At 36.4% G+C, this 26,719-nt stretch overlaps 1 long non-coding RNA gene and 2 pseudogenes across 1 annotated transcript; 1 reads left to right on the top strand and 2 right to left on the bottom strand.

Moving 5' to 3' along the window:
- Positions 1–448: 448 nt before the first annotated feature.
- Positions 449–1,123, top strand: LOC131622690 (syntaxin-112-like; annotated as a pseudogene).
- Positions 1,124–3,232: 2,109 nt separating this feature from the next.
- The window catches only part of LOC131595100 (uncharacterized), a 159,117-nt pseudogene continuing 135,630 nt past the window's right edge, over positions 3,233–26,719 (bottom strand).
- Positions 8,870–9,535, bottom strand: LOC131644884 (uncharacterized). Its single transcript, XR_009296741.1, has 3 exons — positions 9,375–9,535; positions 9,065–9,261; positions 8,870–8,973 (listed from the first exon to the last, which is right to left on the bottom strand). It is a non-coding gene; the product is annotated as an uncharacterized LOC131644884 (long non-coding RNA).

Here is a 26,719-nt window from a genome sequence, read left to right as displayed (position 1 = left end):
GCGTGTAAATTGGAGCTCTTTACAACAATCACTGTTCTGAGACACCTCCTGGCCTCAAGACTATTCTTATTTATTGTAATACACCAGGGCTATTGCATCCGTATTTGTTGCCAATGAGATTGAATCGGGAGGAACAAAAGATGGTTGGGATATGGAAGGAACTTCGACCTCGGTCCTATAGAATTAAGGTGAGTTACTTTTTGCTACTGACATTCAATATTTTCATACATTTCACATTTTTAGCAACACTTATATGTGAACTTTAATGCCCTAATGACATTATTTTATCTTGCAGAATCTACTGTATCTGTATGTGAGAAATCTTGAGACACCAATCGTTTTAGCGGAATCCAACATTTTTATTTTGTTTTGTTTTACCATTGTAATGACTGTGGGTTTGGTTTTTTTTTTTTGTTATGAAGGTAGTGTTTTGATAAATGTTGCAAAGATGAATGACTAGATGACAAAAAGTTTCCTAAGTTATGTAGAGTTGAAGAAACAGGCACAAAAGGAATTTCAACAAGATCCTGACATTGAACTAGGGAACCTCAACCTAACACAAGACCGTAACCTCTCTCAATTCTTCCAAGAAGTTGAAGCAATCAAGGTTGAAATGGAGGAGATCACCAATCTCTTGTCAGATCTACAACAACTGAATGAAGAGACAAAATTGACTCACAGTGCGAGAGTTTTACGCGGGCTAAGAGACCGAATGGATTCCGATATGGTTGTCGGGCTTCGCAAGGCGAATGTGATCAAGGCGAGGTTAGAGGCTCTTAAGAAATCAAACATCGCGAATCAAAGCATGTCGGAATGCTACAGAGAAGGGAGCCCTATTGATAGAACAAGAGTGTCTGTCACAAGTGGTTTAAAGGTCAAGCTTAGGGACATGATGAATGATTTTCAGTCCTTAAGAGACAAGATTTTGTTGGATCATAAGGAAGATTTGAAGAGAAGGTACTATACTTTTATAGACGATGTTCGTAGCAATGAGGTTATGGAGAAGATGATATCAGGGAGTCTCAAAGTTGAAAATAACGTGGTAAATTCTGGTCATTACATTCATGGCGGAACTACTAATTTTTATTATGCAAGCCAGTTGAAGAAGAGGAACAGGAAATGAATCTACTGGGTCATAACTGTTTTGTTGATTGTTGTGCTGGTGTGTATCATTGCAATGGTGTCTTCTTCAATGTTTGAGGAAGTTGTTTAGAGTTTTAAGACTACTGTAAAGATGTTTTTCCCTTCCTCTATAGAGTTTCAAGGGTTTTTTGTATGTTGGAAAATATTCGGTTAATTGGTTCAAATTTTTTCACCTAAAAACTAAATTTTGTAGAATGACATTGATTGAGATACCAATATATTTTGTCTTCTTCTGTTACTTTTATGTTGTGGTTGTTTGTTTGTTTTATCATCATTCATTTCACTATATCAAGCAGTGGATCAAAATGAAAATATAATACTTGGGTTCATTTTAATCTGTTAATTTAAAAAATATTTATATTGATCACTCAATTTTTTAAAATATATTCTGTTGAATTAAATGATTAATATAAAATTCTTTAAGTTAAAGAAATAAAATAAACCTCAAAGTTAACATTTGAAACCAAATAAAATGTTAAACTTTTTTCTCATAGTAAAAATATATATATAAAAAGCCATCGCTCTTTTATTAGTATATTATTGAGAGATTGTACATGAAGTTACTTTTAAAATAGTATACATAGTCTATTATAAAAATAATCTTATCATATTCTACACAAAATGTCAATTAGTTTGCTGACACATACCAATTAATATATGTAAATTATCTGCTAAATTAATGTCGAAAGAGAAAATAGCTGGGACATTTTATATTTGACAATTAAATAATACTAATAATAAAATATTATTAATAAAATAATATATCAACAACATATATAGTTATAATATTTCTCTTTAAAAATATAATTATAATATTAAACAAAGTATAATAGTCTAAAATTTACAAACATGATTATAATATAATATTTAATCAATACATCAATTTCAATATTAATTTTATTATGTATATTTACTAAACAAAATGTATTATAATAATAATTACATAAATTTCATTTTTCTGTAAAAAATACAATACTGAACAAAATAAGCGTGTCAGAACTGGTACACGTGCGAATGCACGCGTATTCCGTTAATATTCAAAATATTGAATATTAACGGGAGCACATAGTTATTGATTAATATTGAATATTAATGGGAGCACGAAGTTACTGATCAAAATTTTGAATATTATCGGAAGCATTAAGTTACTGATCCAAATTTTTAATATTAACGGGAACACGAAGTTACTGATCAAAATAATATATATTAACAAGAACACGGAGTTATTGACAAAATATTGAATATTAACGAGAACACGAAGTTAGTGATAAGTTTATTGAATATTAATAGAAACATTAAGTTACTGATATTTTTTTTGAATATTAACGGGAACAAATTTGAAATATTATCGGGAACACGAAGTTATTGACCAAAATAATGAATATTAACGGAAACACAGAGTTAGTGATCAAAATAATGAATATTAACGGGAACATGAAGTTACTGATCAAAATATTGAATAGCGGGAACAAATTTGGAATATTAACGGGAATACGAACATATTGATCAAAATAATGAATATTAGCGGGAACATGAAGTAACTGAGTAAAATAATCAATATGAACGAGAATATAAATTGAACAAAAAAACATAAATTGAACAAAATGACCCGGCACCAACAGGTACCCGTGCGCATGCACGGGTATCACGCTAGTTTATACACAAAAATTTATTACACTGTTTATGTAAAACATCATAGAAGAATAAATTATACATCTTTTATATTTAACATTTTTCAGGTGATAGATGATTATGAAATTTTAGTTAATATAATACTGTACATAATCTTCTGTCCAAATATAATACATGTTTCTTCAATATACACTTTATATGATATGATCTATAAGATGAAAGAGAAAAAAGACATAATGATATCACAAAAATTTGAGAAATCATTATACTTATTCTATAACTAGATTACCGACCCGTGCTTCGCACGGGTATGTTAGAAATAATTATTTAATAATATATAGTTGATATTTATTTGTTATTTGCATAAAAATTATTTTATACATCATATAGATTATATTTGCAATTATACTATTAATTAGTTAGATTGTATAAATTAGAAGAAAGAAAAATTAAGTAACTAAAGAATATTATTAAATATTTCTTTGTAAACTACATTTGATGTTGTATCTATATCTTCACATTCATCATTAGTCACCAATATCTTCAACCCTTTTTTTGAAGTAACCCGTGATATGGCAACATATAGTTGTCCATGATAGAAAATTGGTTGTGGTAGATATACTCCAACATGTTTCAGTGACTGTCCTTGACTTTTATTGATAGTCATTGCAAATGAAACAGCTAAAGGAAATTGGCGCCGTTGGAATTTGAAAGGGATTCTCTTATCAGAAGGAGTCAATGATAACCTTGGAATATAAAATTTTTGACCAATATTGCTTCCTGAAATGACCTTTGCTTCAACGGCATATTTTCCCATTTTTATAATTATTAATCGTGTTCCATTACACAAACCTAAAGATTGTTCAATATTTCTGAATAACATTACTGGTACTCCAACTTTTAATCTTAACTTGTGATTTGGAAGTCCAGGAGAAATAATTGTGTTTAAAAATTCACGAGTGTGTATATCATTTGGGATGTCAACATCTAAGTTTTTATAATACGGAGAATCAAAACTCAAATATATTATTTCTTTTCCACTTACTAAATCCAGCATGTAATCATTGATTAAGTCAACATTTGTATTCTTAGGAGCTAATATAGCCCTATCTTGAAAAAAAGGCTGGTCACTCATATTTAGGAAAAGATTTGGATATGTGTTTTGAACAATAGCGGCAAGTGGATCACCAAAACTTGGAATTAGAAAATTGTTTGGTATATTGATTGTGATATTTTCATCATTAGTTTCTCCAATACTTCCATCACCAATTCCCAAAATCCACCGAGAAAATTTTGTTCTTTCTTCAATATCAGACGTTGAACTTCCAGTTAGAAGTCTCATGTCTGTAGTTAATGTAAGAACTTCACAAAAATTCCAAAGATAGGAAGAATTGATAGTAGCATGAACAACGTTTTGTCTAGTTCCTTTAGGTATGACAGGAAGGATTTGGCGAAAATCTCCACCCAAAACAACTACTTTTGCACCAAATGGGATATCTAAACTTCCATTATTATAAGATCGAAGAATATCCCTTAAAGTGCGATCAGCAGCTTCAAAACAATGCTTATGCATCATTGGTGCTTCATCTCATATGATCATCTTTGCCTTGGCTATTAAATCGGCCAAATCACTTTTTGGAGTTATTTCGCATGTTTAGCATTCATCAACATTTATAGGTATGCAAAACCTTGAGTGTGCAGTTCTCCCTCCTGGAATAAGCAATGCAGCTATCCCACTTGAAACTACTGTTATAACAATCTCACCCTTTGATCTTAATGCTGCTGACATTGATCTCCAAATATAAGTTTTTCCAGTTCCTCCATATCCATAAAGGAAAAAAAATCCTGGTTTATTTTCATTTACCCTTTTCATGATACGATCATATATTTCTTTTTGTTCAACAGTCATTATTGACATTAATCTACGATCCTCCTCAACCAAAGATTTTCTGTCATAGTTCAACTCATCATAAATCAATGTATCATTTCTCTTGGGTATTAATGACACATCTGCTTGAGGCATTTCAGGATAATCTTCCAAACTCTTGTTATTACTTTGTAAGAATGTCTCTATTTCAGCTAAAGTGTAGCTTTTCAGTTGATCGGGAGTCAAGACCAGATCTATAATTTTAATGGAATATGTAATTAATTAAAAGAAATTAATTATTAAGCACAAAATATAATACATACAAAAATAAAAAGTGCAGTTTAAATTAATATGCAAATTACCTTCTGTAATATCCCATATTAACCAAAGCATTATTGTATATGTACTAGAAGCCTTAAATAAAATTGGGTGATTAGTTGGAAATGAACCAAGTGGCATTGTTGTAATTACCACTTAGTTAAAGGACAATTTGGACATTATACATTGTGCATGTGGACTTAAGGCATGTTTGGAGTGATACTGTTTCTTAAAACAGAGTTTTATAAGTGGAGTGGAGAGTGTTAAGGAAGAGAAGCTCATGTGTTCATCTTCAAAACTCATTTTCGCAACTATGGTACAACCCTCACTAAAAAGGTAATATCTCTCTGCTCGTAACTCCGATTGAGCTGATTCTGGTCTTGTTGGAAAGCTTACGAATTTCTCTACGATTTGCATATATGGTTCACATTTATAGGCACTATATTGATGGAGATAATCTGGTTTAAAGTTGAGTGATCCATGCTGAAAGTGTGAATATGAGGGTTACGGGATTGATGATGATGGGAGCAAAACCTTGATTAAGAAAGGATTGTGGGAGCAGCATTGTTATTATCTTCATCTCTGCAACTCAAAATCTTCAAGCTTGAGGTGAGTTCCATAGTTAGAGCTTGGGTAGAACTTGGGGTTTTGTGGGGAAATTGGAATTTGGGGAAAATTGGGGATTTGTGTGATAAAAATCATTGCATGTTTGTTTAATGGATGAAGTATGTGTTCTTTGATGTGATTATATGTCGTAGAATGATGATACATGATGGAGTTTGAATTTGGATCATTAGGGAATCTTAGGAATGTTTTAGGATGTTTTGGAGTTGGTTTTATGCAGAAAAATACGTTTTTTTTACTCTGCTACAGGTGAAAATCGATTTGCACAGGATCCCAATCGATTTCTCCTTTGAAAAACTGGTTTTTGGACAAAAACTGAAGCGTGCAATCGATTTGCCTATAGTGTAAATCGATTTCGCACTGAACGAAAAATGACTTTTATTGTTTTGATCATAACTTGAGTTTCGTAACTCGAAACGAAGCCCGGTCGGAAGCGTTGGAAAGGTCTTTTAATGATTTTTATGAATATGCTTAGATATAATGCTTTTAATTGATTTAAAATTTATGTCAAATGGATGTTTAGTTACATGATGTCGGATTAACATTTATAGAATCAAGAATGGTATGTTTAATTCCCTAGAGTGCTGTTCCGTTCCATGTCGGGAATCGGAAACCTCTTTTTTATGAGACCAATGTGTGTCCATGTACGTTCTAAATAATTATATAGTCTGATTATGTTTAATATATTCCATGATCGAAACATATTTAACTCACAGGTGACGAGTATGTACAAATGACATGATATTTATACGGTGGATTTTGTCTAATATTATGTGCATATAATACAATGTAAATTGTTTTCCCGTCGTTCCGGTTGGACGTTCGGATGCTTGATTTTGTGAACTTGCCTTGGTTGAATATGCGTGAATCGGAGTATAACCGTACTACTAGGATAGTAAATCCTGTTTACCCACTATGTGGATGCCCATTGGTAGCCTGTGTGGCATTTGTGATATGTATTATATACCATGGATGATTTGGGATTTATGCCTGTTGTATATACGTGTCTATATCCGTATATTTTGCGTTACCTGAGCTACTATTACGGTGGAAGCAAGTGAGGGTCTTTAATGGCGTTTCCCACTTGGTAACTCACCTGCGTGATTAGTATGGTAAGTGGGTGATGCCACGTAGGCAATCACTGAATTACTTGCCTCTAGTAACGTCAATTAGACAATGTTACTAGGCTTTCTCCCGGTGGGCTTGTACGTCGAAAAGGACATATTGCACCTGTTTACTCACCTGTGTACAGAGGATGAATACCATTGCAGTGGAAGCAAGACCGGGGTCTTTAATGGCGTTTCCCACTTGGTAACTCACTGGCGTGCTTGGTGATAAGGTTGTAAATGCCACGTAGGCAATGGTACAACTTAACTCATCTCGGGTGGAATTCCATATAGGAATGACCCGAATTCATCGTGCGTTGTGCTTGTGCAAGTCTTTCGACATATATGTACTTGGATACTCACCGAGGGTACGTGGCAGAGGTAGCCTAGTAAGATGGGTATAACTCCTTGATTCCTCACATAAGGATGTGAGTTTGCATATTGTGAATTGTTGTTTTATTGAACGCCTCATTGGGTAGTTAAGGGACTTCCAATTGTGGTGATACCCTTGTTTGTATTTGCACCTAAACGTGAGGCATAACCCCAGATTCTAGGTGAATCCGTTTATAATGCATGCACCCTGTAGAACCGAGTGAACCCGTAAGATAGAGGAACTCACTGAGATTTAGTAATCTCACCCCATTCCAATTATTATTTTTTCAAGAACAGGTTATAAGTGTTAGATTTGCTAGATGATCGGTTTCGAAGCTGCAGATATGCAGAAGGCAGGAAGACCTCTGTAGAAGTTACCTTTCCGCTGTGCAATGATGAAGACAAGCTTCTTGGATACTCTATAATTAAGATTTATGTTGTATTCAGTTTTTTTCAATTCTTGTCTTTCACCTAGTTTGTATGTTTCTTGTATCATAAATAACATTACTGCATATTATTCTAGATATATATGTACGGGGTATTACAGTTGGTATCAGAGCAGGTCGATTCTTGTCCCTGCCATGAGACATCACTAGATATTCTCTTCTCCCTCACATGTGTGTGTTGCTCGCCCGATTCTTACTATCGTAGTATCCACTCATTGAGCCTGGCCAGCTCACTGGCTGTATATGCGATAGATGAGATCATGGTGGAGCCACCACGAGGACGCGTAAGATCCAAAGCGACTTAAGCCGAAGTAGTTGACGACCTTGTCATGGTAGAGATCTAAGACGTCGGGAGTTTCAGAGATCCGATGGGGCGAAGTGAGACCTCATCTGGATCCAAATGGTATTGGAGTAAATTTCGTGACACTACAAAAAAAAAGGTCTCCTGCCACGACCAGAAAACCGAGGCTATATGCAAAATAACCGTGGCGTAACGCTGAGGCCACGGTTTGGCCACGGAAATCCAACTGTGGAGTATTCGGCCGTGGCCTAAAGTAAAGTCCACGGTTTTTTGGTATAGACCACGCCTTTTTTACAACCGTGGCTTTTTTAGGCCACGGTTTAGGTAGCTAGATTAAGGCCGCGGTTTGTATTTGCCATGACTTCAAAACTGTGGCTATATGGTAAAGCCACAGTTTCATTTTAACGTTTACGACACAGTATTAGTTCAAGATATAGCCACGGTTTGGTTAAGACCACCTATTTAAAACCGTTGTTATATGTTATGCTTTCTAAACCATTTATCTAGCCACGGTTTATTTCTATATCATTACATAAATATGTTATATATATATATATATATATATATATATATATATATATATATATATATATATATATATATATATATATATCATTATAAAGCTAAAAATTTTCGACAACCGATATGAGAATAGGAATTATCACTGTTAAAGCATCTATACAAATAACTTCCAGTCTTCAGTTACAACATATAAACAAAATGACTAAGCAAATATAGATGGTTTCTTATCCTCTTGATGCAGTTATCCTTCAGCATTAATAAAATCATCTTGCAACGAACACATGTGTACATCTAAAATTCATCATCTAGCATTAAATATTTGGATAAAAAAAGAGAATTTTAGAGATTTAAAGTGAAAGAAAATGGATGACGTGGTCATATTTGATTAAATTTAAAAGAGAGAGACTAAAAACATTGGAAAATGTAATTAAGCCAAGAATATTCACATTTTGCACCTATATAATATGCAGCCCATTGCATATAGAAAGCTACAAACATATAAGAAACACAGTATAAACAAAATAATGATATGCAGTATTGGAGAAAGTATATGGAAGTACTTTTAGAATATCGTTTCCTTAGTTATCACGAAATACAGGTTCAGCACCACGCCCACTGATGACAGGGTCCATCTGCTTAAGTCTGCAGTAAGGAATAGATATTCAGAACAACATTTTCCTGGGCATATTAGTGATATTATATAGATAAAGCTATTCTTGAACCTCTACATAACCTTTGAATGAAGGAACCCTGAAGCTTATAACATATGCAGGCCAAACATGAGTATTTATTCTACTACTCCAAATCACGTACTTGGTTGGAGCTGAAAAACAATCCACACTAGAATCATAATCCTCACAGCTCGGATAATATTGTTTTGTGTCAGGTTTCACAATTTGCCAAGAATCCAGGTTTCAGTACAGCCCACACCTATACACAAACAGGAAAGCGATAACTCTGAAGTTAATACGAAATAATAAAAGCTACTCAGTTAGAATTAAAATGATACCACTAAATTTCCTGGTCATAAAATAATTCACTACCTTCTGCCAATTGTCATTATAACAATGAAAGCAGTCAGACAAACAACACTTTCGGGAGTCTTCATCCTTCTTAATTTTAGGTAGATGCTTCACCATCACATATTCCTCCTTCAGCTTAGGGCCATATTCAGGTGAAAAAGACAACATTGACACCTCCAAAAACTTGCAAATCTAAATCATACAACTGCATATTGTAAACAAAATTGTCTAGGGAAGTCGATCACACATAAAAATTCAGACGTGAAACACAGATGCACCACACACCATACTTCATAATCTGCAACACACACCATACACCAAAACTTCCTTTTAAACCCTACCTTTGCAGAGAAGAAAAAGAGATAATACTCTCTGCAAAAACTTTTCTCAAACATACAAAAATCTTCATACACACTCACCTACAAAAATACACAAAAAAGGCCCTCAACTTTGATTCAGTTCCCTCAAATCCTTGTACAAAAAATCAACAAGAATATACCACATAGAAACTCACTCTCCAAGAATATCAACAACAAAGATCATCCATCTCCAACAGCAATAAACTGCCAACCACAAACTAATGAAACGATTACAAAAACAGCAAGGATCCAAGTTCCATACCTTGAACCGCATATAGCCATAGCCTGCAGCACCGACGACAGCTGCTGGAACCACAAGAGATGATAAACTACCTGCAGAAAACGGAAAAGGACATATAAAAACCAATAGAGAAACAAAGCATCTTAAGCAGCATCCACATTATTCAGCACTGTGATTAACCTGTTTGACGCTATCTGCCGAACTTCATTGGCCAAACGGCGCACCTAAGGCAATATCAAACAATAGTTTCGTGATAAGAAAATTCAAATTCTCTTTAAAGCTCATTTTAAAAGAAAAAAACAATGAGATATTATCAACAGTTTGTTACCTGAGCAGCAATGGCATCAGTCATATCTCTGTCCTCATCATTCTGATCACCATACTTTTCCAATCCCTTCACCAGTGACTATGACCAAAAATATAACTATTAAGTATTAAAACAGAAACAACTTCCAAGACCTAGAAACTAAAAAAAATACAACAATTCAGCTTCTCAAACTAAATAACTAGTTGAAACTAAACCAGACCACTCTCGCTCAGACAAAAAAAAACGGAATCGAAAACGCGATGGCATATTAACAGTAAAGCGTCAACGGTATCGGAGCAAGCAATATTTGCAACAACAACAATTAGAATAACTTAAAATAGCAACGAAAGAGATTATTGTGTGACTGTAGGTCGTATTCGTCGCGTGCAGTAGTGTTGTTGGAGAAATCGAAGGAAGCTACAGACTCCCCGACGTTCTTTTGGTGCGATTTCTGCTATGAAGACAGGAACCTCGTATAATAATACATCAAACATAAAGTCACTCATCGAATGTACAAACAATTTAATCAGGTTTAACCAGGTTCACTATACTCAAAACACAAACAACAAACCACAGTAAATCAAAAGTAAATCAGAGCATAGAAAGAAGAGGTTAGAAAAAGAAGGCTTGAAGAACACAGAACAACATACTTGATTTTAATCTTCTCTTCATTTTTTTAAGGGAAGGGCAAAACCGAGCCATTCAATTTACCTTCACACAGTACATTAACTATACTCAGCAACCTCACTAAAAACCTTTAACCACCATCAGCATCACTCAATCAATCGACCTCTCTCCCTCAGTTCAGAGCAGCAACAAAAACACGGATCACAGCATCAGATAAAAGCATATCAGAAGCGCAACATTTCCGCAAATCCAGAATCGTGGAAAGGAGACGAAGCAGAGCAAAGAAGGGTAAGGATTTGGAATCATACCTGGAAATTTCTTTTCACGATGTAGCGTTTTACTAGTTTCATTGTTGCTTTACACTTTTGTTGCTCGTTGTTATAATCGATCCATGTAATCACTGAAAGTATAATGGATTGGGGTATAAGGGTTCAATTTGGGGGGTTAGGGTTTTGTTTGTGTTTGATTGCATCTGCTATCTTGCTTTTTTGTTGTCGTAAACGGAGGTCGAGGGGGCAATAGAGTGAGGCAAAATCATGATCATGGTTTGAATCGTGAGATAAAATTAGAACGGGTAAAGAGAGAAAGAATCGCGAGAGAGAAGCAGAGGGATCGAAACAGAGAGAAGAAACATGGTGAGAGCGGCGCCGTGTGTTTGGGAAAGAGATAGAAGAGGGAGTTTTGACTGATTTTAGGGTTTCATAGTGTATTTATCTTTTCAATTTTTTTCTTTTTTAATCTAAAAAAAATTATAAAAGAAAATAATTATGAGAGGGAAACAAAAAAAAAGAGGGAAATTTTGGAGGGATATATTTTATTAGGTTTGGGCCACAGTTTGAAATGAAAATTATAAGGCCGCGGTTTTTCTTTGCGGCTAAAAATATCTGCAGTTGTCTAACCGTGGCAATTGAAGTAAAGGTCACAGTTTCATACTCCGGATTCAGTATTTTATAACATAATTCTACGCTTTGATAACCATGGCTAAATCATATATGTGGCCACAGTTTCTGAGCTGTGGACAATTTTAGCGTGGCCGTAGGCCAAATTTCTAGTAGTGTGAAGAACTTGAGTAGGATTATAATAAGGAATTCTGAGATGGAATGAAGTCTGGGGCTATTAGAAATTTGTTGTCCGATCGTGATGCTAGTGGCAGATATGTTTTGAGAACCTGTCAGATGTAAGACTTTTGAGAATTTTAGCGAAGTAGTCTAAATCTCCTAGTTACTATGATGTGGGTAGTACTTGGATGAACGCGATGTTTCACTCCAAGTCATTTTGGTAAGCCGTAAGTTGTGTGTGAATTACCCAGTAAATAATTGTTGGAAAAGTAAAGATGTCAGTCTCTAATTGGGAAAAAGTTGGATACCCGATTAGGGGAAGAGCTACTATACTCCCATTTTTGCTAACCTGTGAATGAGTCCTAGAACTACGCTAGGCGACAGTTGAAGCAAGTGAAACCCAAATGTGTTGTAGCCTAAGGTTCGTACTAGTTATGATTCGTCTAACCCCGAGAGATACCACAGAACTACGCTTGGTGTTGGGTATTTAGATGAATGGAAACTAGTGTCATTCCGAAGTATTCGTAGGATGATTAAAGTCGTATTGAATGTTTGAACCTTGGTATTCCTATGCGAAGAGCTATTCATAGAATTTCTTATGCATGCACTATGCAAGTGGGTACGCGCATGACATAGCAGTTCGAACCGAAATCTTATCCATTATGATCTAGCTTATTGTTCCTAGTAAGTGAACCCTGAGCGCGAAGCACTCCTAGGTTTTAGCTTTCTAAGGAGTGTGGTTGGAAGGCTTTGAATAGCGATGACCTTAACAGATCCCTGTCCAAACATTGTCGACCGTGACTATAGGATATGAGTGAAGATCGTTATACGCTGTAGAGTAGGTTGCGTGACTACATGGCTTCGGAGTGGGACCACCATGATTAGTACTACCAGATAGGTATAACGCCACAGTAACGCTATCGTACACGAGATCTGACAAATGTAGGACAGTGTTGACCCAGAGCTTAAGGCAAGTTTCTTATTTGTATTCGTAAGACGCGAACTCGAATTCTCTTAAGGTAGGCGTTACGAGGACCCATGTGTCGTACTAGGTAGTGGTTAACTATCAGGCAATAGTGGGACAGACCAAGTTGTAGTACTATGCTTATGGGGGTGCTAAGTGGTCGTAACCGCGTGGATGATGTCAGATGATCCCTTGTAGATGTTCTTGTTTCATAAAGTGGCAAGTGGCGAGGGTGCATGAATTCCAATGGTGGGACTTATGTGAAGTTGTTATATCTTGGCCGACGTATTGTTTGGATAGCATCTACTAATGGTGAGCAGTGTTGGAATGGATAGAGTTTATTCTAAGTTAGCCAATATGTGATGAGTCTAGGAGAGTATCTGTAGACTCTCAGAAGCAAGCAATGTCAGTATCAATAAGCAGAAGCACAGAGTATGATTTATTGTATCGTGGTCAAACTCAAGACATTAGAAACGTTGCATTTGGGAGCGCGATTGAGATAGTTTGTTGGAGAGCAGCTTCAGAAACAGTGAAGCACGGCTATGAGGCAGTGTTAATCTGAAACTCGAGGTAGGATCCTGATTTGGCACTCGTGGGACACGAACCCGAAACTCTCATAAGGTTGGTGAGATAAGGATTCATATGTTGCGCTCGATGATTCAGGATTATGCGAGCGGGTGACCATGAGATGTATTAGATTCTAAATCTACGCCTATGAGGAGACCTTGGGTAGTCTTGGTCACGTGAGAATTTTAGGTTCCTGCATCGTGGATGTTTTAAATCTGTCAGATTGGTAATCCTTTGTGCGTAAGTGTCCGAGATATGAGATATGTGTGAATAGAGATTCCTGGACAACACAATATGTGGTTATTATATAACCTTGGTGAACAATGTTGGAGTGGATAAAGCGTATTTTTGGATTAGCTCAATGTGGGATATACCTAGAGGAGTATTAGTAGGTCCTTAGTAACGGAGAAATGCCGAACATGGAAAAGTAGAGGCACATTAGTTTTGGGAGTGTCGTGGAATTTCGAAGGGAGATGTCCAAGGCACAGAGTATGATCTCTTGTTTTGTAACTACACCTTAGCAGTTAGAAATGTTGCATTAGGGAACAAAACCGAAGAAGTCATCTTTGTGTCAGATTTAGAGAAGAAAGGCATTGGAGGACCACGTGATTGAAGTACGACTAAGAAAGGATTATTACATTAGTCAAATCGCGTGGGTTGTTATAAGTATTGTCACACCAACAGTATGAGGTCGTATGGTTGGCGAGAGTCATCGTGGAAGCTGTAAGACGTGGAAGTCGGTAAGATAAGGCAAACTCGTAATTAGAGAAAGTATTTGGCTTTAGGAGCTCTTGAACCAAAACATGTGGACCAAGTTGTTTTCAAGTGGACTTAATCCAGAATGATGGAAAAGTTAGTGACTTGTGTTGCTACCGCGAAAAATGGATCAGAGTCGCCACTAATATATTTATCCCATCAAGGGAAAGGAATATCAGAAAACCTAACTCGAAACAAGAACAAGGTCTTTCGACCAGAGAACAGGGCACGGGAGTCGGTTACGCAAGGGGAAGGTGTTAGCACCCCTCACGCCCATCGTACTCGATGGTATCCACCTATGTTTGTTTCTATCTAAAGGGTGTATCTATGTCTAAAACCTAAATGCGAATGCATGCAAAAGAAATACAGGGAAAAGAAGGAATTATTTACAAGTGTGCTCGCTTAGGCCCCGCGACCCAATGCCTACGTATCCCTTACAAGGAATCAGAGCTACCGTAGATCGGCTCAATAATTTCCATTTGTTTTGTGTTTTTTAGTTGAACAGCGGTTAAGGTCACAATCCACGATGCTCGACCTTTGGAGACTTATACGCCTATTTTTAGAATGGACTTAACTTGTTCTTAAGGAGAAAAGAAACTTGGGTTTGTGTTTTTTTATGTAACTACATGATGAACAAAACCCAATACAAGGTTTCGCACCACTTCATCACTTTGTTTTAATTTGAGCCTTTATTAAGTGTTTTAAGTATTTTTGGTTGAGTGTTTTTTTAAGGGGAATTAATTTGCGATTTGAATCACATAAAAATGTATAATGGCAGAGAAACAGATTAGGGAATGAATCCCACTCATTTCTCTCCCATTATATAGTGATTGAGAAACAGATTAAGGAATAAATCCCACTCATTTCTCTCCCACTAAGTGAGCAAGAAACAGATTAGGGAATAAATCCAACTCATTTCTCTCTCACTTTTAGTAAGGTGTAATTCGCATCTCTATTTATTAGTGTTTTAATATTGAAAGAAAAAAAAGAATGAAAGAGGGGAGACTAACCTATTTTCTAGACTAATTGTTATTCTAATCCTAATTACTATCTAAGGGAAGAATACTAAGAAGAAAGTTGTTTAAGTTGACTAAAGTCAACTTTAACAACTAGGGGTATTTTAGACATTTCACAAAATATGAAAATATTCACAAAAGGAAAGAATTAAAATCTAAACTAACCATGAAAATATTCACAAGCAATTTTGTATTTTTATTCTCATGTCAAAGCTATTTTCAAAAATTAAAACTAAAAACTATTTATTTAATAGTGTGAACCAATCAAAATTCAAAGAAATTCAACAATTAAAATTCTAATGAAAACAATTATTCCTAAAAATTCTAATTGACCAAAAACTATTTTTTATCAATTTTATCTAAGCAAAAATCAATTAATATGCAAAAAGGAATAAAAGAAAGAAAATTATTTATTTATTTATTTTTGTTTATTAACCAGCAGAGGGGTGTAAAAGTAGTTCTGGAAATAGACCGAAATCATGTTACAAGCAAAAACAGGGCCTGATTTAGGGGTGTGAAGAGCGTTAGCGCCCAGACCCATGGTTATTGGATAGGTGCGTTAGCAACAGGGGAGTGCAACTTCAGAAAACTCCCAGGCCCATATTCACGTGAGGCCCAACACTCGCCCTTCTCACCATCTTTTATTTCTTTTTTTATGTCTTTCATTTATTCAGGAAATCAAATAACGTGATCAAAATAACTAGGAGCCTCTATCAATTGGTCAACATGAGCTTAAGTGTAATAAGACAAAATACTCCCTGGGCCAAACACAACTAGACACGTCATAAGCTAATCATGTGGATTAAAACAAAAACTCCAAAAGAGTGGGATGGCAGCGAATTAGGTGATGCCACGTATACAGGGGAAACTCAGTTAACAAACGCCGGAGCTAGGGCTCCGGTCATCCCTACCGGCCAACCTCTCGGCGGAGCAACACAATAACGCCCAGAAAATTAACACTCCGCCACCTTCTCAATCGATTTTCAATGTAGATTTCAAATCTAAACTTAATTTTTATGATCAACGTCTCTAATTGCATGAACAAGCCTAACTCAGTTTGCCCTAAAGATACACACGCCCATGAAATTGCTACCATACCATCCATGAATATACTAAGACCATGCATCACCTTAAAACCTGCGAAAACGCGAATGACCGAACGAATACAACACAGAAACAACAGTGCACATACATCATCGAAAACTTATAGCCAATGCTCAGCATCCTAGTATGAGGAGCTCCGTTCAGATGCAGTATGACCTATTACGTGTTCCTAATATGCTGAGAAAAGTCGCAAGAACTTACCTGGTGCCGAACCGCAACAAACTTTGGAAAAGAAAAAATAACTCCACAATCTTGTTCAAACCTCTTTGATGATAACTTGAAAAGAGCAACGGAGAAATAAACTCACGCAATGTTCTTCTTTGAACCCGAACTGAAGAATGCAAATGATACTGCGATTATCTCTCAGAAGGAACCGAAGGTGCGAACTGGTTGCTTGTTCAAAGCATCATGCAGTACAAGGACGAAGCTTGCAGGATCTCTTCACGGAAAGATATGGTGATGTTGATGATATATCAAGTCTCAAGAAGTGTGACTATGGTGGTGATGTGTGAGTACGTTGATGATGGAGATGATGAGAGTGAGTTGAGATGGAGATTATGAGAGTGAATTGAGATGAATCTGGTTGTTGAGGATGATGATGAAGAAGATTGGTGGTGCTTCAAAATGATGGTGAAAGAGATTGAAGAAAGAAAACGGTTATGGAAGTTTGTTATGGAGGTTATAGAATCTGTTGTGATGGTTATGGTGGTGATGGTGAGAATAAGATGAGAGAAGAGAGGATGAGGAGAGAGTTTGGTGAGTTGAAAGTTGAGAAGGGATGAGCATAAAAAATGAAGCGTCCTCCGAGTTTGTGAAGGGAGTTCCTTTTTTATAGTGTGAGTATGAGGTGTATGGAACTTATGGTGTGGTTGTGATGTAGTGAATCCTTTTTATGCTTTTAGTGAGCAAGAGTAATGTATTTGTAGTAAGGCCTTATCGTTTCTTTCTTTCACACAGCTTTTGCATGGCTACAACAGGAAATAGGTGTGCCCACCCCTGACATACAAACACTATCCTCTTGCTACAGAATCATGGTGATAATATCTCTCTTGGCCATTGCTCACGTGAACCTTACATATCTCAGGCCAAGGTACCAACTTCCAACATGTATAACTCATGCCATGGATTATCCTTTGACACAAACCTATGCTCAATACCAAGATGACATATGATAGAATAAGTTCCAAGTTGATGACATCTTGAAATGAGGCGTATGAATGCATGGGAACTAGCCTTGAAGATGTGGACTCGCGACTGATTTCATGCTGGGACAAATGCAAGGCCTGGCTTACCAATAGACTTTATCATCATTTCTCTCATCAACCATTGATTCAAATGATACCACTTTATTCTCTTGGCAAAGAGTGGATATGATAGGATAACTTTTGTGTTGAACTATTCTTGAATAGAGGCTTAAATCAATGTGTAGTTCTCCCTCAAAGTTGTGCTTTCATTGAGATTCAAAGTCTCTTAATTTCTCCTAAGTGACGGAAGTTAGCAACATTGAGTCACCAAATCTCCTTTCATGTATCTTTTCATCCAAGCATTGTTTGAAAATAAATCCAACTACAAAAATGTAGAGTGCCATGAGATGAATAATTTTGGTGTTGAGAGTTGCTTGAAATGACACTTGGAGGTGTAAAAAAAATGTTCACAAACATGCTGCTACAGCAAGGCCTCACGCGCGCGCGCACAACCTGGATCTGGCTCCATGCCTTAGTCCTAACGCAATCTTCCAAGAGCATGACTTTGAGGCTTGATATTTTACTCAATACTTATCCAATTGACTTGATCTTTTGCTTGTTGGATATAGGGAATTATGGAAAATAGATTGGAATTGGATTTGTTGCAAGTAGCTGCTTGTAGCCTCTTAAAATTCATATTGAAAACGGCACAACACGTGTTCGCTTAAATGCTTGCGCTGGCGCAGAGTTTTGCCCAACATTTTGCCTTGGAACAGTTATGATCCAACAACTTCCAACCTCCATATCTTTTGATATAAGCATCCTTTGAAGAAACCTCCAACTATAAAGTTATTCATATCCATGATATTAACAATTTTTATGTTGAACTCGTTTCAAAATTTTGCCATTTGACACATGTAATCTGGGCCTGAAGTGAGCTACTCACCCATGTTTGAAAACCTCCAAAATACCAAAATTTTTCTAAGTGTTGGAATTTTCTCATTCTTTTGGAAATTTTGTCAAACTCTCAATTTTATTTATTTCTTTGACTTTTCTTGAATAATTTTCCACCAAAAGTCAATGTTTGACAATTGACCCTGACTTTGACCCAAAAGTCAACATTTCCTAATTTTTTTGATTCTAGATGAATTTCCCGATTAATCTGTTTCCGATGTAATTCTCGATCAACTTTCAACCAAAGAAACTCCAATGAATGATATTTCTTCAAGGCAACCATACTTCATACTCAAAATCAACTCCTGATTAAATTTTGAATACAAAGTCAACAGGGTTGACTTTGGCCAAAACCCTAATTTGGCAGTCTTGATGAACCTGAAGCTTGCATCTTTCAAACAAAGTTCAGACTTGGAGGTGATAAAACTCTGGCTTCAGAGGAATGCCACTGGAGATGATGCATGAGACCTCAGATCTAATCTTTTCTTAATTAGGAATTTCTTCAGCCTTAGCTTCCCCTTTTTTTGTCAATTTTCTTGAACAATGACAATGATATGAATGAATGTATCGATTGAATGATCGACATGAAGAATGCACATGGATGTGATATGAAATCCAATTGGGGAATAAATAAGTGGGCAAATTTTGGGGTGCAACAGCTGCCCCTATTCAATCTTCTTGAACCTGAATGTATGAACGACACAAGTTCTGGACATTTAAGGTGCGAATGGATTGAATACCCAAAAGTACCATCAAAATTTGCATTCTATGGTACAACAAAGAGTGATGAGTATTATTAAGAGAGGTCAGCCAAAGGCGGACCAAACGAGTTGCTAACCTTAGTTAGACTTGAAAAAGAGACACAACCGTAGCGGTGCTCAACAAAGAAGAAACCATCCATAGATGAATCTACCAAATTGCTAACCTTAGTTAGACTTTGAAAAAGAAGACACAACCGTAGCGTGGCTCCACAAGGAAGAAACCATCCGTAGATGACTCTACCAAATTGCTAACCTTAGTTAGACTTTGAAAAAGAAGACACAACCGTAGCGTGGCTCCACAAGGAAGAAACCATCCGTAGATGACTCCACCAAATTGCTAACCTTAGTTAGACTTTGAAAAAGAAGACACAACCGTAGCGTGGCTCCACAAGGAAGAAACCATCCGTAGACGACTCCACCAAATTGCTAACCTTAGTTAGACTTTGAAAAAGAAGACACAACCGTAGCGTGGCTCCACAAGGAAGAAACCATCCGTAGACGACTCCACCAAATTGCTAACCTTAGTTAGACTTTGAAAATGAAGACACAACCCTAGTGTGGCTCCACAAGGAAGAAACCATCCGTAGACGACTCTACCAAATTGCTAACCTTAGTTAGACTTTGAAAAAGAAGACACAACCGTAGCGTGGCTCCACAAGGAAGAAACCATCCGTAGACGACTCCACCAAATTGCAACCTTAGTTAGACTTTGAAAAAGAAGACACAACCGTAGCGTGGCTCCACAAGGAAGAAACCATCCGTAGACGACTCTACCAAATTGCCAACCTTAGTTAGACTTTGAAAAAGAGACACAACCGTAGCGTGGCTCCACAAGGAAGAAACCATCCGTAGACGACTCCACCAAATTGCTAACCATAGATAGACTTTGAAAAAGTGGACACAACCGTAGCGTGGCTCCACAAGGAAGCAACCATCCGTAGGGGAATCTACCAAATTGCTAACCTTAGTTAGACTTCAAAAAGAGAGACACAGCCGTAGGGTGACTCAACAAGGATGAAACTAGCCGTAGGGGAATCCGATCCTGATTGCTAACCTTAGTTAGACTTCAAAAACAGATGTAGCCGTGGGACGACTCCAAATGGAAGAAACCAGCCGTTGGGGAATCTACCAAACTGCTAACCTTAGTTAGACTTCAAAAAGAGACATAGCCGTAGGGTGACTCAACAAGGATGAAACCAGCCGTAGGGGAATCCGATCCTGATTGCTAACCTTAGTTAGACTTGAAAAAGAGACGTAGCCGTGGGACAACTCCAAAAGGAAGAAACCAGTCGTAGGGGAATCTACCAAACTGCTAACCTTAGTTAGACTTCAAAAAGAGACACAGCCGTAGGGTGACTCTAGATCTGAAAAGATATGCCAATAATCATTGGACTTTATTGAGGAAGACTAGTAATGACTAGACACTTATTGGGGATATTTATGAACAATGGATTCGAAAGAGATGCCAATAACTATTGGGCTTGACTGAAAGAAAGGCTAGTGACAACTAGAACCAATCAGGGGATGCCAGTAAACACTGGGCTTTCAAGAAGATGTTGATGCTTGCGAAGCATAAGAATTACATGGATCCCTCAGGCCAAAAGGCGGGGTGTAACCCTTCAAGGGCGGCAATCATTCGAATTGCCACACACATATTATGTATTTCAAATGATTGAAAAATGAGATGGGTTGAATGCCCACCCTCATTCGCACTCTATTATGCATGCGGCATGCGGGAAAATAACTAAAACAAGACTAGTAATGAATAGACTCGACACGCGGATGACAGTAACCACTGAACATTCACGGAGATGTTGATGCTTGCGAAGCATAAAAGTTACATAGATCCCTCAGGCCAAAAGGCGGGGTATACTCTTCAACAGTGGAATTCATTCGAGTTGCCACACACCAAGTATGATTACCCAAATGATTGAAAAATGAGATGGGTTGAATGCCCACCCTCACTCGCACTCTAATCTGCACGCAGCATATGGGAAAATAACCAAGGCAAACTTGCAAGAAGCAAGAGATATCCCTTATGCAAAAGGCAGTAAGGGGACCCACAAAAAGTAAGTACAAAGAGAAGACTGGTGACGACCAGACTCTATTAGATTATGCCAGTAAACACTGGACTTTGAAAGAGGTATCGTTACTTATGGAACATAAGAACTACATGGTTCCCTCAGGCCAACAGGCGGGGTGTAATTCTACAAGAGTGACAATCACTTGAATTGCCATACACAAAGTATGGGTTATCCAAACGATTGAACTCAACAAAAGGGAAATAACCAAAGAGACAATGATCTTGATAAAGAGAGACTTTGTATCCAATCCACACTAGAGGGAGAAAGTGAGACTCCTTCTGAGGATATATTACTTTGTGCTTTTGGAGCACATACAAACTTGGCTTATGCATTGATGCATGTTTGAATTTTTCCATGGCGTAATGCTCCATATTCATGGAAATGCTACGCGTTTTTGTAGTTGCAATGTGAATGCAATGATTACTATATGCAAAGATAACGAGGGCCCTTTAGAGAATATTCCACTGACTTGTCAATTGAACTTTGTCTCTGACCTCGGGAGAGGTAAACACCAGGGAGAATCCCCTTAGTGTTAAGAACTCTGTGGGGGTGCCAATAGACATTGGACTTTAACTTGTGAGATATACTTCTTCGTTGACTTGAAGAATAACTTCTGACTTCTCACCATGTGCCACTGCTCGGAGAATTTTCAGCTTGAGGAGATTCCCTCGACTCACCTTGTTGAGGATAAGAAATACTGATGAGGAACCCTTGTTGGGAGGATTGGAATACTCCTAGGAGAAATAAACTCCTATACTCGTGGAATGGAACAAACTCTCAGGAGAAATAAACTCCTATACTCGGGGAGAGAATGAATTCTCAGGAGAAATAAACTCCTATGCTTGAGGAGAGACTTTTCTAGGAGAAATAAACTCCTATGCTTGAGGAATGGAACTAACTCTCAGGAGAAATAAACTCCTATGCTTGGGGAGAGAGTAACTTGCTGGGGAAAAGCATTGTGATAATTCTCCCCTATGTGATGGCCAACCGCACTTTACAGGTGAATGCGATTCCTTCAATACAAACCAAAAGAGTATGCCCCAGGCTGTCTGACTTGTAAATATATTTGCCTCGAAAGGATCCTTATGCCCCAATTACTTGAGATCACTTGCCCCAGTATATTCATACATTTGAAATATTCTTTCCCTTGATCAACAGATCCTTGAAGAGATTTTTCGAATCTCGACATAACGCCCCCAGATTGACTGATTTTTGAGAGAGATGTCTCGACATCAATAATTCATATTGGTCGAAATCAAGAGAGAGATTCCTCAACTTGATTGACCCAGATTGATTGAATTTGAGATGTCAAACCTCGATTTGATTGCCCCAGATTGGTTAAACTCATGAGAGAGATTCGTCGTTGTGACTGACCCTAATTATGTACATCTTATCAGAATCCTCTAGTTTAATTCCTTTGAAGTCAACCACACTATGGAATCAACTTTATCGCGCTCAATGGAGTCTTCAAATTCTTCCCCTCGGGGTACTTAATCAAAATGCATCTACTCAAAAGAGTATTCAGACTTCTCCCCTCAGAGTAGTCAATCAAAGGAGATATCAACTGATTTGCTCAATGGAGCATTCAACCATCTCCCCTCAGGGTAACCAATCAAGAACAATATCAAACTGATCAGGCTTAACGGAGTCATCATGCACTTGTCCCTTAACGATCAAACAACGAGGGCATCAAACTACACACGCTCAATGGAGTATTTTGATAATCAGTCTCTGAAATGATTGCTTTTTACTCTATGGAGTTCTCAAGTCTCTTTTACTTTGACATGATCAAGCTCTTCATGGATTCTCATCATGGAAACTTTCTTGATGTTTAAGAAAATGTTTTTTATGCGAAAGAATGTTGATTATAAGAATGATAATTCTAATGCAAAGCTGTGGACCTCCGATTTTTTTATACCGGGCCATACCTCTGTTCTGTAGAGATACGTGAACTGACTCTTTTTTGTCGCTTAATGCTTTCGCATTTTTGAAAATTCACAGAGTCGCCACCGACCTTTTATTTTATCCAATTAAGGAAAGGTTTATAAAAGAAACAGAAAAAAGACCTTTAAGAAATTCTGGGTAAGGGGGTAGGTTATACAAAGGGAAGGTGTTAGCACCCTTTGTATCCATGGTTATCCATGGGCTCTTAAGTTTGCTTAGCTCACTTGTTTTTCGATCACTTTTCAATTGCTCTGAAATTGCTCATATGTGGTTTCAAATACCTTTGTAATTTGAATTTTGTAATGATCCGTGTGTGGATGTATACAAAATGCTTGTTTATCTTTCGAAAGATGTTTTGAAAAGAACGTTAACTTTGTAATAACCCGTGTTTGGATGTATACAAAGTATTGTCTTTTTTGAAAGTTTTGAAAAATCAACAGTGTATGAGAATTTTGTTTGTTTTGATTTGAGCAAGCAAACTAGGAGGTCTACCCTGAGTTGTAAGGTCTTTATCCTGTTTCCTTTAAAAATCTATCCTTTCACCGGATATAAAAGCAAGGTTCGATTTTGTACTCGAAACAGTAGAATTTTGACTTTGATTTTGAAAAGAATGAGAAGGGATTACCTTAAGAGGTGCAAGTGTGATTGTGATTGGATTCAGATATTTATCTTTGAAGTTAGTGATCTAACGGTTCAATTTTATCTTTGACATACACGCAGTTTATATGTATGCGGGAAATTAAAATGCGGAAATGTAAAGTGCGGAAAGTAAATCTACGCTATTACATCGATTATGCAGGAAATGTAAACTAGCCTATTTACATGAATTTGACATCCTATACATTTATCTAGGAATTTAAATTGCAAGAAAAATAAAAGGCATGTTTTTTGGATTTTTTATGATTGATTTTAATTATAATTAATGCATAATTAATTAAATTAAAATGAAGAAAAAGATGAAAATAGATTTAAACCTAGAAATTAAGTTTAAAATATGTACAAAATATTTGTTAATTAATTTTAAAACAAAACTAATTTTTTTGGAATTTTTTGGAATTGATTTAAGTTAATTAAAACATAATTATGTAAATAATTATACAAATAATTAAAACTTAAAGATAAAATTATTCAAAATATGTACAAAATTAGTTATAATATATAAACAATATTTAACATAAGGAACAATTTTTTTTATGATTTTTGATTGGTTAGAATAATTAAAAAGCCAATATATAAATATATACTAATTAATTATGCAAATATTGAAATTTTGAAGAAAAATAAAATACTTTTATTTCAGAAAATAATATGTTATTTTAGAAGTCTAAAAATATTTTTTGTGTATTTTTTGGATTTTTAAAACTATTTTTAATTAATTTAACAAAGAAATTAAAATAAAATAGAAAATAAAAATAGAAATAAAAGGGATACTTATCAGGTGTGATGGGCTGGAAAGTGCATGGTATGGACTGCTTATCTGATGCGTTGGATTGGCTTTGAGATTGATCATGTGGCTCAGATTGAAGAGAACATGGTATGATGGGATTGAGTGAAGCATTGAATTAGTGGGGAGACCAAAGTCAGATTGGGCCCACCACTGACTGCGTGAACCAATGGAAGCTGAGGGAGAGAGGTTTGAAAAGTTGACCGGCCAATCAGGGATGCACGCGTGGAAGTCAATAGGTCTCGGTTACTATTCATCATCTTCTTCACATCTATGGCAACGGTTTTTTAGGGCTTTTGGCAACAGTTTTGATGTCCGATTTCCTCCTTCTTTAAACCTGCAAAAAACGTAAAATAAATACCAAAGGAGGACCCTACCCCCCTAAATTGAGGTCTGGGAATCCATTGGTGAGGTTAGTTTGGACTAAAAGTTCATGGATTTTGAGTTTCGAAGAAACTAAGCTCCACGGCCCAAGAATGGTGAATGATGAATTAGGGACTTAGAGCTTCATGTGATACGTCCAGTTTCCTCTAAATGGTGTCAGAGATGAATTAGAGTGATTATATTATATTAACACAAGCATTAATATAGAAAACGAAAGCTTGTACATGTATGTTCATGGAAAACATTAGGCACGTGCTACGACTCTCATGGGACCACACAAAGAATTTATTCTTACTCTATATGATCTCAGAAGATGATTGAAAGTGTTTGTTTGTATTAATATTGATTGGAATATGGAAATTGAAAATTACAAAGTTTGGAAATTTTTGTGAGGATTATGATGTTTCTATGCTATGCTTGAGCTATAATTTCGTGGTGTGTTGGCTCTCTTTGCTTATGAAATATGCAGCTTCATTTATAGGCCTTGGAGTGCTTAAATTTGAAGCTAAAAGCAATGATTGCTTTTGTTGAATTTTGACTTTCAAGCTTGGAACTCAAGCAACCTTGGCTTGCTCTTTCCTTAGCCTTTCCTTGCAGCTTTCTTGCTGCATAATTAAGCCACATGTGTGAGCTTTTAGCTTAGAAAATAAGCTATGATTTATCCTTCTTTTTTTCCTTTTAATTTTAATCTTAAAATAAGATAAAATCATGCAAAAATGGATAAAAAAAGGTATGGGCTTAGTCTTGGTCGTGGGAGGCCCATAACATCATGGAAATGATGTTTGAATGCTGAAAACTTGGCCCCATTTGGAAAAAATACATTTTTGAGCAATGTTGATTTCATGTATTTTCCCAAAATTTAGCCAAATTCAACAAGGTGTAAATCCCTCAATTTTTGTCATATGAAGGAGATCTTGCACTTTTTGGAAACCTCAAAGAGTCCTCTAACCAATGCCTTTGGTCTCATGTCAAAATGATTTTTGAAGCTCCTTGTGTGTCCTTTTGAAAAAAGTGTCTTTTTGTTGACTTTGAAAATGACCTGTAATGTCTTTGATCATATTTTTCAAATGGTGAATCCAATGACCATGGGATCAATGGCATTTGAAAGATAATTGAATTTCCTTCAAAACAAGCTTTGGTTTGAATTTTTTGGATGAAGGATGAGAGAGTTATGATCAGTCAAAGTTGAGTTGACTTTTTAGGCAAAAACCCTAATTTTGAATCTTAGGGTTTTGTTGATTTTTGATCTTTCCTTGATGAATTATGATCATCCAATGATCAAATGATGAATCCTTTGACAAAATATGGACTTTGACAAAAAATTTCATTTTTGACTGTCTGTTGACTTTTTTGGTCAAACGGGTCGTCTGTTGACTGTTTGAGCTGCTGACGGTGCGTCTGAGTGAATTGAAGTTTGAAAATTTGTATGATGGTACTTTGAGATATATGGATGTGTATGAAATCCATTTGAGCTCTCAAAAACTTGTTGCTCCTGTAAAAACAAGAAAAACCCTGATTAGGGACTGTTTGTGTAGGAGACAGTTAAACGTACCTGATTTTTGTGCAGTGTTGAGTTTCTGCTAATCGCGTGATATTCAGAAGACTTCTAGCA

The sequence above is a fragment of the Vicia villosa genome, linkage group LG1 (assembly GCF_029867415.1).
Source record: "Vicia villosa cultivar HV-30 ecotype Madison, WI linkage group LG1, Vvil1.0, whole genome shotgun sequence".
Lineage (NCBI taxonomy): Eukaryota > Viridiplantae > Streptophyta > Magnoliopsida > Fabales > Fabaceae > Vicia > Vicia villosa.
Note: the sequence above shows the minus strand (reverse complement) of the source record. Positions and strands in the feature narration are given on the sequence as shown.